The sequence below is a fragment of the Anguilla anguilla genome, chromosome 5 (assembly GCF_013347855.1).
Source record: "Anguilla anguilla isolate fAngAng1 chromosome 5, fAngAng1.pri, whole genome shotgun sequence".
Classification (NCBI taxonomy): Eukaryota; Metazoa; Chordata; class Actinopteri; order Anguilliformes; family Anguillidae; genus Anguilla; species Anguilla anguilla.
In genome coordinates this window covers 38,928,245-38,945,127 of record NC_049205.1, presented here as the reverse complement: position 1 = coordinate 38,945,127, position 16,883 = coordinate 38,928,245, and the positions used below count along the sequence as shown (strand labels likewise).

The following is a 16,883-nucleotide window of genomic DNA, read 5'->3' as shown; positions in this document are numbered from 1 at the left end:
CATTTTTGCATGATCCTTCAACGAACTGAAAAGGCAGTGAAATAGCTGGGTGCTCAGGATCAGTTTCAGTTGCGTCCATACTCTCAGTTTGCTCGGGCCTCGCTAGAAACTTCTCTCAGAGAAATGATAGCTTCACAGTGAACCCACGGGCCATAGCTAAGCTAGCCACAGAGCACCAACAGCGCCTGCCCCTACCTCAACCCAGGCTCCCGCTCCCGTAGCCTCCGTTCCTCAACGTGTCTCGCCCCGATAATCTGTCTGATCACGAAAACAATGGAAATCCTCTGGTTCTGGTGCCCCGCCTCCCTTCCGCACCGAAGAGGAAAATGAAAAACCTTCCTTCTCGCGTTCTTGCGGCTTTTTTTTTTCGAGGAGCTGTAACAGATTAAGTATTGACCGAGACCGAGGAGCGGTGGGGGTCACGGAAGGGAGAGTACGGCGCGGAAACCCCCCCGGGGTAACGGGCCGCCGTCGACTCCCCGGCGATAATTCACTCCGGATTTGGCGGGAGCCATTCGGCGGTCCGCGCGGAGCGGCCGTCTGCCGTCGGGACCGAGAACTCATCGCGGGAGACGCGCAGATGCGCTCGAACTGCGAATAATAAAGAGTTCTGTGGTGGCCTACCCCCCCACTCCCCTCCCAACCCCCCCATATGAGAGGCTCGTATTGTATCCCAGAAGCCCTCTGAGAGACACAGCCGGCCACTCTATATTTCAACAAGCCATACTGTCAGACACCGGAATTCATTCCTAGACAAAGTATTTAATCTGTGTAACCGAGCATCTTTGACATGTATTCTTTATTCATGTTACACTGACCCCGGCCTTTAAAGCTCCAATGTCAAAGATATCACTGTTGATAATCTCATTAGGTCCGTGCGCATGATCATTCCATCGTATTAAATGGTAAAAACAAATCCGTCTATTGCAGAACAGCCATCATGCCACAACCCAAGTAGGTGCTACATCGTTTGCATGGTTGTGGTAAATGTAGGTCACCACTCCTCAAAGTACTCACTTTGAGATAGAAAGATTATCCTCATCACCCCTGCTGGAACTGCACGCATATATCATTGTGCTTTGGGGAAAAGGTAGTCATGGCCATTGTCTTTCTCCTTAAGGCGCTCATCTCTTTTGACTGGAGATTCAACACCAATTGATATAGACCGCCCTACTGACTGCCTTTTCTTTCGGTAGACCAGTCCAGTCCACACCCTCTCCTACCTGACACTACCACTGTGCCAGTTGTGTTGTACAGATGGGATGTGTGGTGTGAGGGGTGTGGAATTGGTATTTTTTTTACAAGTCTACTGAAGAAAACAAAATGGCAGCGGTTTTGTTAAAGCACCCTGGGTGGATCTTCAGGTTTCCCGCTGTTAAATGCACAAGTGGGGCAGGCCTGTGCACCTCCCCCCCCCAGGGTGTCGGCTTATCTCCCGCTCCTGTTCAGGTGGGGGGGGGGGGTCTCCTCAGCCATCCCCATTCATGGTGCCTCTGCTGCAAGGTGGGCTGCTGAGAAGAGGTGTTTCATAAAAAGTCTGCAGCATTACAAACATATCCTTATGTATGCAATGAATTCCTTTCTTTAATATTATTCATCCCTGTTCCCCACAAAAACCCACAGCTTCTGTAGTTTTGTTTAAACTGGAAACAAAAACTCAGGCCTGGGCTGAGCTATCTGCTTAATTTTAATCAATTCACGATTTATTCCCCCACTCCCAATTTCCATCCTATTTATTATGCATTATTCTCCCTTTTAAACGATTTGCTACTCACCTCCTTCACTAATTTGGTATTCAGATTGGATTAGCACTATTATCTCAATTAATACAATGGCATATTCCAAACACATTCTCTTTCTAATTAAAGTGAACAAAAAAGTCACTAGGCATTTTACAGCTGTATAAACCAGTTATTTTATCACATGCACTTTCTACGAGATGTTTTAACCCTGAACGGAGCAGGCAGAGCTGAGGAAAGAAATAAATCAGTTTGACTCATTGCGTTCTACAGGACTGTGCTTTATTTTAGTCTAAGCAGAATATAATGAACTAGAGAACTACAGAGTTCAGGAGCACTATGGGAGAAACCACTCCAAATCAGGGAAAAACAGGCCCTTAGCAATACTATTTCAAATTACAGCTCTGTTTGAGGAAAAAAAATAAAACGTTTTTTCAAGAAATTATTTTAAAAGGTATATATTAGTATGCTTCAAATCAAAAGTTCATAAATAAATAAATACATAGATAAATAAACAATTCCAGAAAATGTGACAGTTTTTATTTGGCCAAGGAAAATAACAGGAAAAAAATAATAAGTATGAAGTGAAGCTGGGAATGTGTATTCTTGTGATTTTAAACTTTTGGTCTGCCTTTCTGTCTGTCAGTTTGTTTGTTTTCCCTGAAGAAAAGCTCAGGGCTTCTAGTCCATACAATATTAGCACTATGCTATTCTGGTCAACTTTCTCTTAATTTGGTCCGTATATATGAGAATGGAAATAAGTGACTTTGAAATTATAAACTGGTATCAGTAGTAGGACTGAGGCAATCACTGCCATTGCACTCTTACAAACTGACAACAGTTGCTAACATCTTTTGGCCAGGGTAGGAAAAAGCATATAAAAATGTATTCATTCAGAAAAAATGCATTCATTGTTATTGGCACATAATTATCTTAGGTAAGCATAACAAAGCAATAAAGAGCATGTGGAAAAATAAGATAAACATTTCTTTTCTTATAGTGAGACAGTACTCCCGCTGAAAAATATGAAACAACTAAAAGAGAAACCATGATTTAGAGACACATGATTTGCAATCATAGCAGCTGGCAGCTACATTTTCAAAGCATACTCTTGTAAAAAATTCAGATTGGAGATTTAAATCATTTTGTTTGTGAATATTGAAAAAGTCTCTTTTTGAATTAGAAGATTTCGTTCTTGAGTTATGCCACAGGTAAATAATTATGCTTCTTCCAATTTTTTTTTCTGCATGGTTTTCACATGATAGTTTCAATATGTTAAATGTTCCTAAATGTTAGATCTTGCTGTCTAAATACTGAACGCTAAACCTCTTAAAACTTGTTCATACTAGGATAGTACAACAATATTCCTTTAATGTTTATGGTCGGAGAATGTCAGAATAAACTTTGTGAGCAACTGGGTCTCTCCCAGCTTCAAAAAATAAAAAAAATAAAATAATAATAAATAAAAATGAATAATAACTGTGAAAATCATTCAAACTCCAGGATATAAAATCATTTGAACATTGGTGCATCAATATACAAGAAATAAAATCATTTTCTCTATTAATGTTTTTTTTTTTTGTGATAAATTATTTCATAGTTTCCTTCTCTTAAACTCAGTGAAATATAATAATAACTATTCTTTTCTTCGTTTTTTTTTTTTTTAACATGTTTTATAGTACAGTCTATAAAGAAGGTTGATAACAGAATTAAAAAATAAGCTATATTATATATACACAAGTACTGAAGTTGGCGTAACCTGGAAAAGCATAGGCAGGCTGAGACGCAGGCTGAGGAGGATTTTGCATGGTTTTTCATGGCACGCTAATGTTAGTCCATCCAGGGTCCTGCGGCAGGCTTGGACTTTTAGCCAGGCATTAACAACAGACGGACATCATGCCTGGCGCAACGTCTGTAGAGGGGGTCTACGCGCGCATCAGAGTTCTGCTGACAGAGTCGACTCCACTTTTCGGATCCCGCCCCTTCCGTGTCCCCTTTTGCACAGGATGGGCAGGTTGTTGAGAGCCACGGGGCTCAGTTGTCACTGGGCCGCTGTATCTCAAAGGGCTGAACAGAAAGGGGGGAGGTCGGGGGGTTGGGTGAGTGGAGGGGAGGGGAGGGGCGGGGGGGCGGGGGGCTGCATTGCATCATCTTAGAGGGTGGAACGCTCTCGCTTGACCGGCTTCGATTGAATTGACCCACTTACATTGACACCTGTCAGTAATATTGTGACATTTCACTGTAAACACAGGCCTATTTAAGGCTGTCTCCTGGTGTGCGTTCAATCGATGCAGAATAACTGATTCTTCACAGTTAAATCGAGTCTTCCATCGAGGCATGGTGCACTCAGAGCGGGTCGAAAGAAAGAGAAGTGCAGCCCCAAATCCACCCCGTACTGCTGTGGATAGTTTGGATTGACATCATGGTGTGTTCCACACACTGGGGTGGGTGGGTATGAGGGTTTCATGAGGGTGAGGTTGGGGGATCTTCAAGACAGCTATTTTTTTAGTGTTTGCAACCTGCCTCTTTCTCTCATGAAAGTCAAAAACAAAGTTTAGTTCTTGCTGTTCCTTGGATTTAAACCTCAGACTCCTTGCACAACATGATTGTATATTTTCCATTACTCATATTTCATAATAAGAATGCTGCTCTTCCTTTTGTATTAAGTCTTAAATTACACAATGACCTGATAAATACAAGGCGATGTGAGAAGTTCCTGTAACTCTCTGCAATACCGTCAACTTGACCGGGTCAAAAATCGGGGCCCGACACCCTAATTTAGGGTGGAGGGACCCGAAAACTAACAGAAGTCCACACTCCCTCCCTCCCTCCCCCCCCATCCCAGGCTCTCTAGCCATACCGCATCCCGCCAGTCAAGGCGCTATCATCCACGGCCGAGACAAAACCGAAACGGGCAAGGCTCTGAAATCCCCCACCAATCATGACATCAATGTCTCTGATGCCCTGAGTATCAAAGTGATTTAATGGGGTTTCAGTTCAGCACCTACTACCAAATTTCCCTAACTGTTTTGGGGCCCCTGACACGTCGTTAACATCCACATGGTGCCTTGGTGTGGGAAAGATTTCTGTAAAGCCTTCTAAGATGACTAAAAAAGTCTTCCCTTAAACAACTATTAGGAGGCATTAATTCTCCCTTTCCCTTGAACCTCTCCTGGCCAACAGGTTCCTTTAATTAGCTCTCAGCCATCCACCATTAATGTCCCTCTTCCTTTCCTTGACAATTACTTTCTGGCTATTTTAGGGAGCACGTTCAGTGTTCAGGAAGGAGGAGACTTGGAGGGATGATCCACTGGGCTTGTAATTCTGTGACTGAACTCAGAGCTCACAGGATATTAGCTGCAAAAAATGGAATGTAAGCAAACAGCAAGCCAGCCACATAATGGAAATGGTCTGACAAGTTTGCCATCAGCTTGCTAAGGGCAGGCATACTTCAGCCGAGAAATACGTCCAGAGCACACATCTTTCCATCCATATTTTATCAAACCGGTGATTGACTTGAAATCCTGGGAAAATTACTGTGCTTTCAATTTTACTCTCATTTTTAATGTTAACATTGCATTAGATCCCTCAAAACTGTGGATATTAGATGATTCCCACTAAAACTCAACCTGCCAATCTTTGTATGGGGCAGGAAAAACACATACATACAGGCAAACATATATTTTTACCACTGCCCTTCTTGTGAACCCACACAAATACATAAACATGTCAACCATTCCTGTCCAGGTCTCTCTGATATCTCTTGCAGTTTAGGGGTCACTGTAAAAACTGTCACTTGCTGAAACCTGAAACATACTGATACACTTGTGATTTGGCAATTTTTTCATAGGCGATAAACTCAGCTGTCCTCTCTATACAGAAATTAAGAACATACATTGGACCTCCAGATAAGACAGTTAAATAAGTCATAAAGAATGGCACTTTTCTAGAAGAGAGAACCCCATGAACAGGCACATTTCAGACAGTATTTCACACTAATTAGATTCACTTCCATGTTTTGCCATGCACTCAGAGAGGATCTTGGGCATTTCTGATAAAAGAAGACACTATCCAACTTAATAATTCAAATGTACATATCAGTGGAAATTCGAACTAAGAATAAGCTGATTAAACTCAGAGAAAGTGTTTGTTTGGTCATACCAAGCATGCTTCAAGTTGATGACTATGTCAATGCTGGTATGTGACATACATCACTACAGTCCATGTTGGTCAGTAGTGCAAAACAAAATCCTTCCATGTTCTTTCATAATAATCCCTCCCATAGAAGACCATTTTCCTGAACACTTTTCACCATAGCTGTGTTAATGCTCACCATCAAATCACACATTATCACTTATTTCAGCCCCATATACTGTTACCTACAGTTTGAACTAAACAGAGGAATGGATCAGAGGCCTTCCCTTATATGGTTATGCTATGTGTTGTAAGCATGTTAGCCATTTTTTCAGCATGCAGGCAGCTCATGTTAACTTGTCAAGGAGCTCTGCACCGACACTAACCAAAAGCACTCCTCTGCACCAAAACTGACCTAAAGTACTGTCCCTTTATCTGTTTTCATTTTAACAAGTCACTTACAAAGCTTGCATTACTGCTTGCAGCTAATATGCTGTACACCACAGTTGTGTCAGTTCAGTGACCCTTAACTTCAAGTATGACTAAGGAGAAGTAGGAAAGCAACGAAAGCACTGCTTTCACTGCCTGCCTTCTGTCTGCCTTCTGACAGAAACAATGTACACCCTGAGAGGCCTGCACTTCATACATTTTTCAAAATGACAAACAACTGAAATGAGCACATACGCAGACTGTAATACAAGGTTATTACACCCACTCTGACAGACCTGCTATTCGGATATGTGTCTGTCACACGATTAAATGGCCTCATCTGGGGGTAAGTGTGACAAGAGTGCCTCCAATGAAATAGTTCTCCAATTAAATTTTGGGACATAATTCAAAGCATGAATTTTCACCTGCCTGTACGTCCTTGCTTACAGTTTCTTCTGTGTTAGGTGTAAATGGATCATATATTCTCGGAGGATATCTAAATCAGGAGATTCAGGAGGTAACTCCAGTGTGGCATTTCAAACCATACTACTGAGACCGCACAAGTGTGCGACTCTGCTTAGAACAAACATCCTGAAGATTTATATAGAAGAACTGCAGAAATTGGGTGGCGTTTGGCCATCTTTTGAACTGATGTAGTTTTTTAAAAATTTGCTGATAATTGCAGGCTGAAGTGAAGGACGGCCACGTAACTGACAGAGAGCTGATGTAATCCAAGGGCAGTGGATTTGTATTGTATTCTGTGCACATAATTTTGATTCGGAACATCTACAGTGCTTGCCAGTACCCTACTTTCATTTTTTTCCTCAATGCTGTACAATATGCTTTGCTTTGCCTTTTCAGTCAGTCTATTCTGTAAAATGGCCACAATAAGGCAACATCTCAGAAAGGGAACATTCTATGTAATGAAAAGCATGGTGGGCCACATTTTTGTGTTGAAGATTATGTATAAAAGAAATGGAAAATGCTCAGTGGCATATTTGTAAGCTACTGCAAGGCTCAGGAAATTATTTTTTGGCCAGCGAAAGAGTGCATTGTCGATTGCTTTCCATTGCGACCCCTCTGTGCGACATTCTCGGAAGAAGATACCAAACATTGTCTCTTTCCACCACAAAACTTCCTGGACAGTTTTAATAGAATATCCAGTATTACTACTGATCAATGCCCACTTTACCGGTCAATCTTATTCACTTTTCTGAAGGCTATGCATCAGAACAAAGGTGGTTTGACAAAGTGAATCATCACCAAATCAACTCTTCTGGCAGACTCAATTGCACAGTAATAATCTATTCCTTCAGAAACTAAATATTTAAACAATAAACCTGTTGCATCTGATAAACTTTACAGTCAGTTTGAATGTTTTTGCTCATTTGCCAAATGGTGTACATTGAGAGAAAACACCTACATATGCCCAAGGACCAAAGCTATAATTATAACTTTTAATGTTGCTGTTATTATACTATCGTTATTAGGAGCCAAGAACCAATGATGCGAAGTCACCTATTGTAATTGCTAGATTTTCCCACTATAATTATAGTTTCTACCATAGGTGTTGATGTCAGTCCATAGAACTGCTTTGTGGATTTTTCATTGATAGAGGACAGGCTAAGGTACTCAGTCACAAAGTTTAGGGTTAGTTCCACTGACTCTTTAGTGTCACAGTCAAAGTTCATGCTAGATTTTTTGCTGTTAATGCTAGACTTTTGAACTGTTTGGCCAAGAGTCATGATTCCTTTTTCTCTGTGATTCTTAGGTCCTGTTGAGTTGAACACATCCACCTCTGTCAATTTCCATATAGAATTTTTGGTCATTTTGAATTTAAAGATAAATTGCTAGGTTAGACTATATTGTTGCCTTTAAGAAATTGAAAACTTATATAGAGATAAGAGAGGGAGATTTCCTCATCAGGAGCATATATCTGTACTTATTTGTCACTGCCATTTCGGAAATGCTGTTAGCAATTTTCATCTGTTCCCATTTTGGACCTAATCAGACCTAGACCTATGAACTTTGCACTCTCATAGAGGGAATATCCGTATGACCACAGAGTGATTGTATCACTGATTGGCTAATTGGTGGAACTATAACTGTCATTTGTATTTCTGATATTCAGCAATCATATCTCTCCCAAAATGGTTCAGCGTCATAATGTCCACCATTTTAGATTTTCTACCATTTAGAAGTTTTTGAAAACTATTTAAAAGACATCTCCTAGACCACTTTATGGATCACCTCAAACTTGGCAGGCATCATCTTGAGAGTACTGTAACCAAAAGGTACTAAAGGATAGTTGCTAGGTCAAACAATATAGCTGTGGTAAACAAACTATTTTGAAGGTGAAAGTACCAAACAGGAAGTCAGCCATATCTCTGCAAAGCTTTCTTGTATTGATGCAAAACTTGGTATCCTTTTTTCTTTTTTGCCAGGGTGCCTAAGGGGTATGCAAGGTTGCATTAAATTTCTTGGGGCACTATACTAAATGTATATGCTGATTATTCTGCAACAAAAGCAGGTATTTCAACCAAACTTGTTGTGGAGCATTGCAATTAATGATCAACTGGCAAATCATATAACTTGGTGTTAGCCAAATTGCTGTTCAGCCATCTTGAATTTTGTCAAAAACCCATTTAGACATCTCCTCCCATAGCTATTGCCCAATCCAGCAGAAATTTTGGGTATTACATCTATGGACCATTTTCTTTAAGATCTGGTAAAAGGTAGCGGTGTGGTCAAACAATATGGTTGCAATATAATGATGAATTTGGCAACAAAGGTGCCATAAAGGAAGAATGGCCATATATCTGCAACCATTTTGCCTATTGGCATCAAACTCGGTACACATGCTTACCATGAGACCTGGGGGACACACACCAAGTTTAGTGAAATTTGACCACTTGGGGGTGCTGTACCAATAAACAGGCTAAACATGCTAATTACTCCAAAACTAAAGCATATTATTATTCATCAGATGCTCAGGTTCATTGTGAATTGCTGACAATTGAAAAATTCAGGGACTAAAGTTCCTGAACTGAAATGCAGTTGCCATTAGATATAGGGTGTATATGGTGTATCATCATCAAGCATCAATCTTTTCTGCAATGGTTGCCAGGGATCATTCCGGAAACATTATTAGTGTCCAGCGAGTGAGTTTCAATACCACCAGATAAACTAGTGAATTTAGGACTAATAATGCATTTTGATCATACTTCTGTCCACATTGAAGGTTAGTCGTCAACGGTATCTATCACACATACTCAAGATCCAAGACAATGATTTGTAGAGAACAGAAGGCATTTGTGATATAAAAAAACACATTTTGGACCATGCTAATATTGGATATTTGATTAAAATGGTTTCATAAGCCCTTGTGAACCCTCATCTCCATTAAGTTTGAAATATTGTTTGGGAAGTGGTCACCAAGCCAGGTTTTTCAGTGAGTTAGTTTTTGCAGAGGTCTAAATAGCTGGAGAACTGCAGAGAGGGAGAATATCTGAGACTATGTATCAAGGAGATACAGAAGCTGGCTTTTCAGGTGAGACACACATGAATATAAAACAAAATGCAATCATAGAAAAATAACAATTAAAAGACCTTGGCACCACGTTTTCTTTAAACAGTGAGAGGATGATAGTAGTGGTGCATCCGCTTTTCCCAGGTGCTGTTTTGATGCATAGCCAGGGCATTCAAACAGTGCCATGGTAACTGGGAATGTGTCTTTTTAGCTTTGGAGAGAAACTCCCAGATGTAAACAAGAGCAGGCTGGGTGGGAGGCAGTGGGCCATCGTTGTGTACCGACCGATTTTGCTTATTAACATTGCCGTGGCACGTTGCAGGCACCAGCAGTAAGCAAACACTGTGTTTGAAAAATAGAGACCGGACGTCTGTTAGCTTGGATTTGGTTTTTCAGTGGAACCCAACTTGATGGCATAGATTGTGGCTAGCTTGGAGGGTGGAGGTCGGTCTGGGATTCTTCAAATGTGTTCGAATGTGCTCCACCCCTAGTCTCTTCTGATCCTTCTCCCAATTTGCATGCTGCCATGTAGCAGCAACACCCCCCCCCCCCCCCTCACTGATGCAACACTATGAGGGGTGTACATAGAGCTGGTGTTTGGCTTTATGAATTGTTTTTTCAGAAGCTTCCCAAATGACAGAAGAGCTGTTCCTCTCCCCACCCAGCCACCCCCCTCCAAGCTTGTCGCAAAATAAAATGGCAAATTTGGCACCTGAGACAGCTCAAATCCATCCCAAGCTAATGATACCAATCAGACTTCCTCAGGTTCAAAGACATTAGCTCAACTCTAGTGAACATTTCGGGGGATCGACTGCTGTGTTCTGAACGGGATGGATGGTGGAGCAGAACCGTTTCCTACCTTTCAGCTGTGGAATGGCCTAGATTTAGTGAGAGGCTCAAATTAAATCAACATCTTGTCGTGATGGAAGTGCTTTTTTTCCATAGGCTCGTTACATAAAGTGTGAAGAAAGCAGGTCAGGGAACATCTTCATAATACCATTTGCATAACATAATGACAAAGCTGAATTAGCTCTAAAAGCTTTCACGCTTCAAACTTTTTTCTTGTCAGCCAACACTGTTTGTGAGCTTCCTACGTTTTCATATACAGGACAGGGCAATTTATGCTTATTTTTGGTCATATATAAAACATTTGCCTTCGCAGCTAGACCTGGACATATCTGCAGGAGAAACAAGCATCGATTTTGTGCCGTTTTATAGCAACTTGATGGACCTGGAATGGATTTCAGCTGATATAAACATCCGCGCCTTTCCCCTCACCCAAACATCCTGCTTTCACTTTGCTCAGCCAGGAGTTTCACGAACGCCAGAGCAGCCAATTCTTTCTGGAATCTCGCCAAGTCCGCTCTTATGGCAGTTTCAGTAGCTATCAAGCGCCTCACTCACTCATGTCTTTCTCTTCAGCATCCGTTGCCTCAGTTGTGGAACCCTTTTCTGTTTTCAATAAGTTTCAAGACTTTCAAGCAAGTTCCCTGTTGTGGTACAAAAAAATAGATAAACCCATAGATAAACCCTTCTCTATTTTGCTTGGTCTTCTCAGTAGATTGTCGCTTGAACACAAAGGCTTATGGGAAGCCACAAAAATCTGCACCTTGCCCAGCACAGGCATACTGAAATGTCTTCAGTCTTGTTTTCCCTCCATTTGCAACTCTCAGATAGTTGCGATGAAATGTACATCATAATGAGACAGATATCCAGTGGCCTCTCATTAATGTCCCATGATGCACCAGGACAGACAAAACTATTGTTCCCCATCTTTTCTCTCCTTCCTTGACAAAGTTTATATCTTTTGATTTTTAAAAAATCTAGTTTTCTAAGCTACTTCTCTAAACTACCTGGTACAGAAAACAGCTACCAGATCATTTTCAGCACCCCCCCCCCCCTTACTTTTCATATTAAATCTTTTTTATTTTATCTTTTTTTAAATTTCACATCCATTCTTAGGCCACTGGACATTGATTTCATGGTTCCTTTACTTTGACTACTATTAAATTGTAATACTTGCAGCTACAAGGTAAGAGTTTTTTTTTCTTTTTTTAAATATATATTCTTTTAAAAAGCGTTTGGTCCTTTGGTCCCTATTTCCTAAGGAATGATGCGGGTAAATAATCCTGGATTCTCCTCCTCTCCTCTTTGTTCCTGTCTTCCAGAGCTCTCCCTGTCAGCTGTGCAGCCGGAGATATCGAAAACACCAGTGTAGGCACAAAAATAAAAAGCCAGCGGTCTGGCGTGTGTACGTGTGAGCGTTTCTGCATGTCTGTGCTTGTGTGTGTACTGGTGTGTGTGTGTATGTGTGTGTGTGTGTGGGTGTGTTTTAGTTTTTGTATGTATGTGTGTGTGTTTGTTTTTTTATGTGCCAGTATGCATATGCATGCTTTTGAGCATAATGTATCTATAAAGGTTTTCCGTTTTGTTTCCAAAAAAAAAAAAAGAAAAAAAAAAAAAACAGCAGCAAAAACTTGGTCTTGGCAAAATCCTCTGTCTGAAGTGCCAATGCAAAACAGGGACGATTGGCAGGGGAAAAAAATGCACGTTTGGAAAAACCACATCTCGGTTGCCGAATCTTTCGGTTTCTTCCCCGAATAATCAAGCGACCACCCTTCCTTCATGATATGTAGCAGAGCACAAAGTCTTTTTTACTTATACTGCACTTGTGGAAATATTTTTCGAGGTCCTTCATCCTGAAAGAGAGAGACAACATCAGAACATCAGAACCACCAACCTTATGCAGCACACTGGCACTCCTGGTAAAAAAAAACCAAACCAGACAGAGAAGGGCAATAATGTTAAAAAATGAAATGAAAGAGGAAATGATTTCAGTCCAGCGAAATGGGTGTACCGTGACCAGCTTTACCATACGGGACAGACATTTATGCTTAGAAAGTACAGGAAACACTTAACCCAGCACAGATTGTTTAAAGCGACTGTATTGTATTTCTTGGCCTTCAATGCTTGGTTTTCTGGAACTACTGTGAAAAGAGGCGATATACATGAGATATAAAAGAAATGGATACAAATATCAGCAATAATAATATTAAGAAGAATAAGAATAAAAATAATGGATGACAGTGCGGTACGTCTACCAATTAAACTCGAAGGCATCAGCTCAATAACATACTGAGAGCAGGAGAGACAGCTGAGACAGAATTCAGTGAAGAACACACCAGGAAATCATCCTGTGCCACTTCTTTGCTCTGTCCTTTGAAAGTATAGTTGGTGCAAACCTATAATAGAACAGCCTCCTTAGTATGAAGGTAATTCTAATTTTCCAATAAATTATAGGAAGCCAGGAATGCAATTAATGCTGTTACCCTTTCATGCTTACGGGCCTAATCAAGGCACTGCTACTTTCATAAAACACCAGAAGTAGTGAAACTCGATCTTCCATCGTTAAAAAAAGCCAAAAACACAGTCGCTTTAAAACACATAACGGTAACATGACGTTTTTTTTAAAGAAAGCTTTAGGGGGAAATTTCTCAGGAAAAGCAGCAAACATAAACAAAACTTATTTTTAATGAATGTTTTTTTAAAAATTTATTTCCAGATGGAGCACTAGTCTCAATGTTAAAACATACGTATATTCTCCCAGCCACATATATGTTCATTGCACACGGGTGTAAACTGCGTTCCCAGCAGGGCATGCTTAGTTGGGCTGCAGGAGCATGCTCAAGTGTTCCAGCACGCACCTGTCGTGGATCTACGAGAGAGACCAATACGAGAGAGAAACGGGTGAACCCCAATAGACCGGCGCTCTTTCCCAGAAGCCAAAGAGTCCCCTCCCCGCACCGACCCATGGGGCAGTGCTAGAGGGGTCGGCTTTAAAGAGGCTTTTGGAGAATAGGGCAAAAGAGGTCAATGAGAATGTCGTCTTATCAGGGTTGGCCCTTGGGAACAAAAAAAAGTGTAACTTGCACGAAAAGGACCTTTTTTTAAAAAATAAAAAAAATCCAAAATGGCAGGCAAGGGCACACTCGCCTGGATTCAATCTAGATTTTGACTCACAGTTCTGGCGATCGCTGAATTCACCGAACTAGAATGGCGGTGAAAAAAAAACCACACGTTTGAATTCAATCACAAAGAATTGTTGGACTGGTGTTCTCCTCTGCATATGGTCACAGTTTTGGATGTCAAGGATCATAGTGTTTTTCACTAAACTTCCCAGTTCTCATCAGGGCTGTACACTGACATACACGGAGGTAGGCCAGTGTGTAAAAGTTAGAACAACAGGCAAATGATTATGTTATTGTACTGAAGACTTGCTGGTTTTTATGTGAAATTTATCATGCAAAAATACTGTCCTTGAGCCATGAGACTATTTGAATACAAATACACTTAAAATAAAAATACCCTGCCAGCAACAAAGGAAGAAAAAAAGCGAATGTTAAGTGTGAGCAATTTTATTGCTGCTGTTACAGGCAACAGAGTGTTCTGGACTCATTGCTGCACAGGTCTGCTTAGGACTCGGCTCCAATAGCCCGCAGTCACAGTGCAATTGGTAAACATCTTCCTAGATAAACAGGAACTGATGGCCGTATTACTCAAACAAAAGCAGGGCCTACTCCAAATGCAGATTAATTACATGTAGAGGTGGTGTGTAAATATTTGTGCTCACGCTGTTTATATAGACGAAGTTGAATGGGTTTTAATTCTCCAGTTTTAGTACCTCGCATTTGCAGACAGGGGGTCACGTTCAGCCTCATCCACATGAGAGATATTTATTTAAAAAGGTCCTTTTCTGCAAAGAATTAAATTCTTGAAATACAAAATTGGGCATTGGCTCCTTATGTAAACAATAGCACTAGAGCAAAAGCATAAAGAATTGAAAAGCGCTAAAGGTGTATATATAGAATATCAAATATCCATACACATTGAAATTCACAGAAATGAAAACACACAAGGTCACATTACGACAGCCAAAAAGGGTCAAAGTTCACGTCCGATCATGACCAACCAATCAGCACTTCAAATTTACAACAGCTATCAACTATCAAAAAGGCGTCAATCACCTGCACTCCACAAATTGTCAAATAATATATATAGATAAATATGTAATATATAGATATATACTGAAATGAATCGACGCCACGTCATGCAACGCAGTCACAGTCCCGCCACATGACGTCATCTAAAATAAAATGACACCATGGGTTCAACTTACAGGTCTGGGAGTATGTCACCCATGACTGGTAGGGTGGTTAGACCATGGGAAGCCCATCTTGAGCTATGATTGGCCCTGCCTGGTTTGCAGGTTGGTTGGGTGCAAAAGAAGAAAAGACGTGGTGGAATTTCCTTTTCAATAAAATTGAACCCTTTCCCAACGCACTGCACCCAGCTTCTGGGATTCCTTGACAGATCATATAAAGCTCATTGTTACTGTCAAAATAAATAAATTTACCGATGTACAAAAATGGAAATGAAAAAGATGTGGAAAAGGTGTGGAAAAAGTAACCAAATATTTTGCTTGCAACAAATCAGCAGCATTTGAGTTTGAGTCAGCAGGCATTTACAGGTCTCCCTTAACGGATACTCTATGCATTCACCGCACTCCGTGCTAGGGATGAAAGGTCAGAAATTTCAATTTCAGATGCAGCTCACCTCTTCTGAAGGGATATGAAACCTATCCGTATGATTCTGTGTAGTTGCAATACTGTAAACTGCATTTTTCATTAACACCATACCACCTTATTAGGGCTTTATACACATGAACTATCTACATATATACAGTTAATTTATGAGTATTTATTGAATAACAAACCAGAGTACATTTTTTTTTCCATTTCTACCTACAATAACACAGAAAAGATTAGTTGTACTTAAAACAATCTTAGACACAACTTTCCTCAAAATAGCCTCCTTAGGCTATTAATTACAATAAAACAAATTATTGGAAGTCCATGCAATCATTTTGCAAAGTGGGAGGTGGAGGGGTGGGAGGGAGGTGGAGAGGTAGTTTCCTTAACTATCCCTCCACCCAGAAGGCCCATCAGCTGGACCCTTCCAAGTGAAAACTGTACACTGCACCTGGAAATCTTAAGCTTCTTTGCAATTTCGCGCTGGGAATAACCTTGCCACCATATGCTTACTTCTAATGCCTTCTATGCCATATTTCTTGCAACTTTAGTGCCTATTTTACTTGCACTACAGGCTGAAGGTATTAGGGTACCTGTGGTGATAAAAACCTAAGGTAGATAGGAATTTACTCAATTTAATTTCCCCCTCCACCTCCCTCCCACAGCTTCACCTCCCACTTTGCAAAATTATTAGATAGACTTCTGATTGGATAGACTTCCAATATTTTTTTGAATTGTAACTAAAGCCAAAGGAGGCTATTTTGAGGAAATTGAATTTTTCACTACCTAAAGTATTTTTTTAAAACCACAGGTGGCCTAATACTTTTGGCCTGCATTGTATATATACTGTATATATGATATTGCTGCCAACAGCACAATGCCATTGGTGAAATGATTATCACGTTAGCATTCAGCGTGGGAGTAGAACACAATTGTTTCTATTCTTCACACAATTTCCCTCTCCATGTGCACCTCGCTAAGGCACATGGAGACCTATAAATTTTCAGTTTCATTTGCTGGCCCTTGTCCTTTAGCACAGCAAAGACTCATTCGATATAACAAATATATATATATTATATGTGCAAGGATGTATTGGAGGACAAAACAACAAGGACAAAACAACAGAATATAAATAAAACACAAGAAAGCATATGGAATTAAAAAAGTTGAAGACTGATTTTTTTTACTGTGCTGTTTTTATCCTGCTTCCATTTTTATTTACTTTCCATCCAGTAAAATTTATATTTTGAACTCTGCTGAAGGATTATGTGACACCTGAAGGGGGAAAAAGATTTAAAGAAAAAATTGGCACGACCAGACAAGGGGTATGAATAGAAGAGACATCGAACACAAGACACGTTCACAGACAAGCGTGACCTTTTGGTCTTCATGTTGGAGAACAGGCTCGGGCTAGCGAGCAAGCCAAGCTGCGACACGGTGCGGTCAGCTCGTTCGAGAAGACGG

The 16,883-nt window shown here is 40.6% G+C and overlaps 1 protein-coding gene across 6 annotated transcripts in view; it reads right to left on the bottom strand.

Moving 5' to 3' along the window:
• Positions 1–6,968: 6,968 nt before the first annotated feature.
• si:dkey-205h23.2 (CUGBP Elav-like family member 4) overlaps positions 6,969–16,883 on the bottom strand; it is a 137,553-nt gene continuing 127,638 nt past the window's right edge. For 5 of the 6 annotated variants that reach the window (XM_035417773.1, XM_035417775.1, XM_035417774.1 and 2 more), the window contains one exon: positions 6,969–12,530. The gene's annotated coding sequence lies outside the window, so the exon portion shown is untranslated. Of the gene's footprint in view, positions 12,531–15,007; positions 15,087–16,883 lie in introns of all 6 variants that reach the window. The other variant, XR_004765268.1, reaches the window with a different exon arrangement.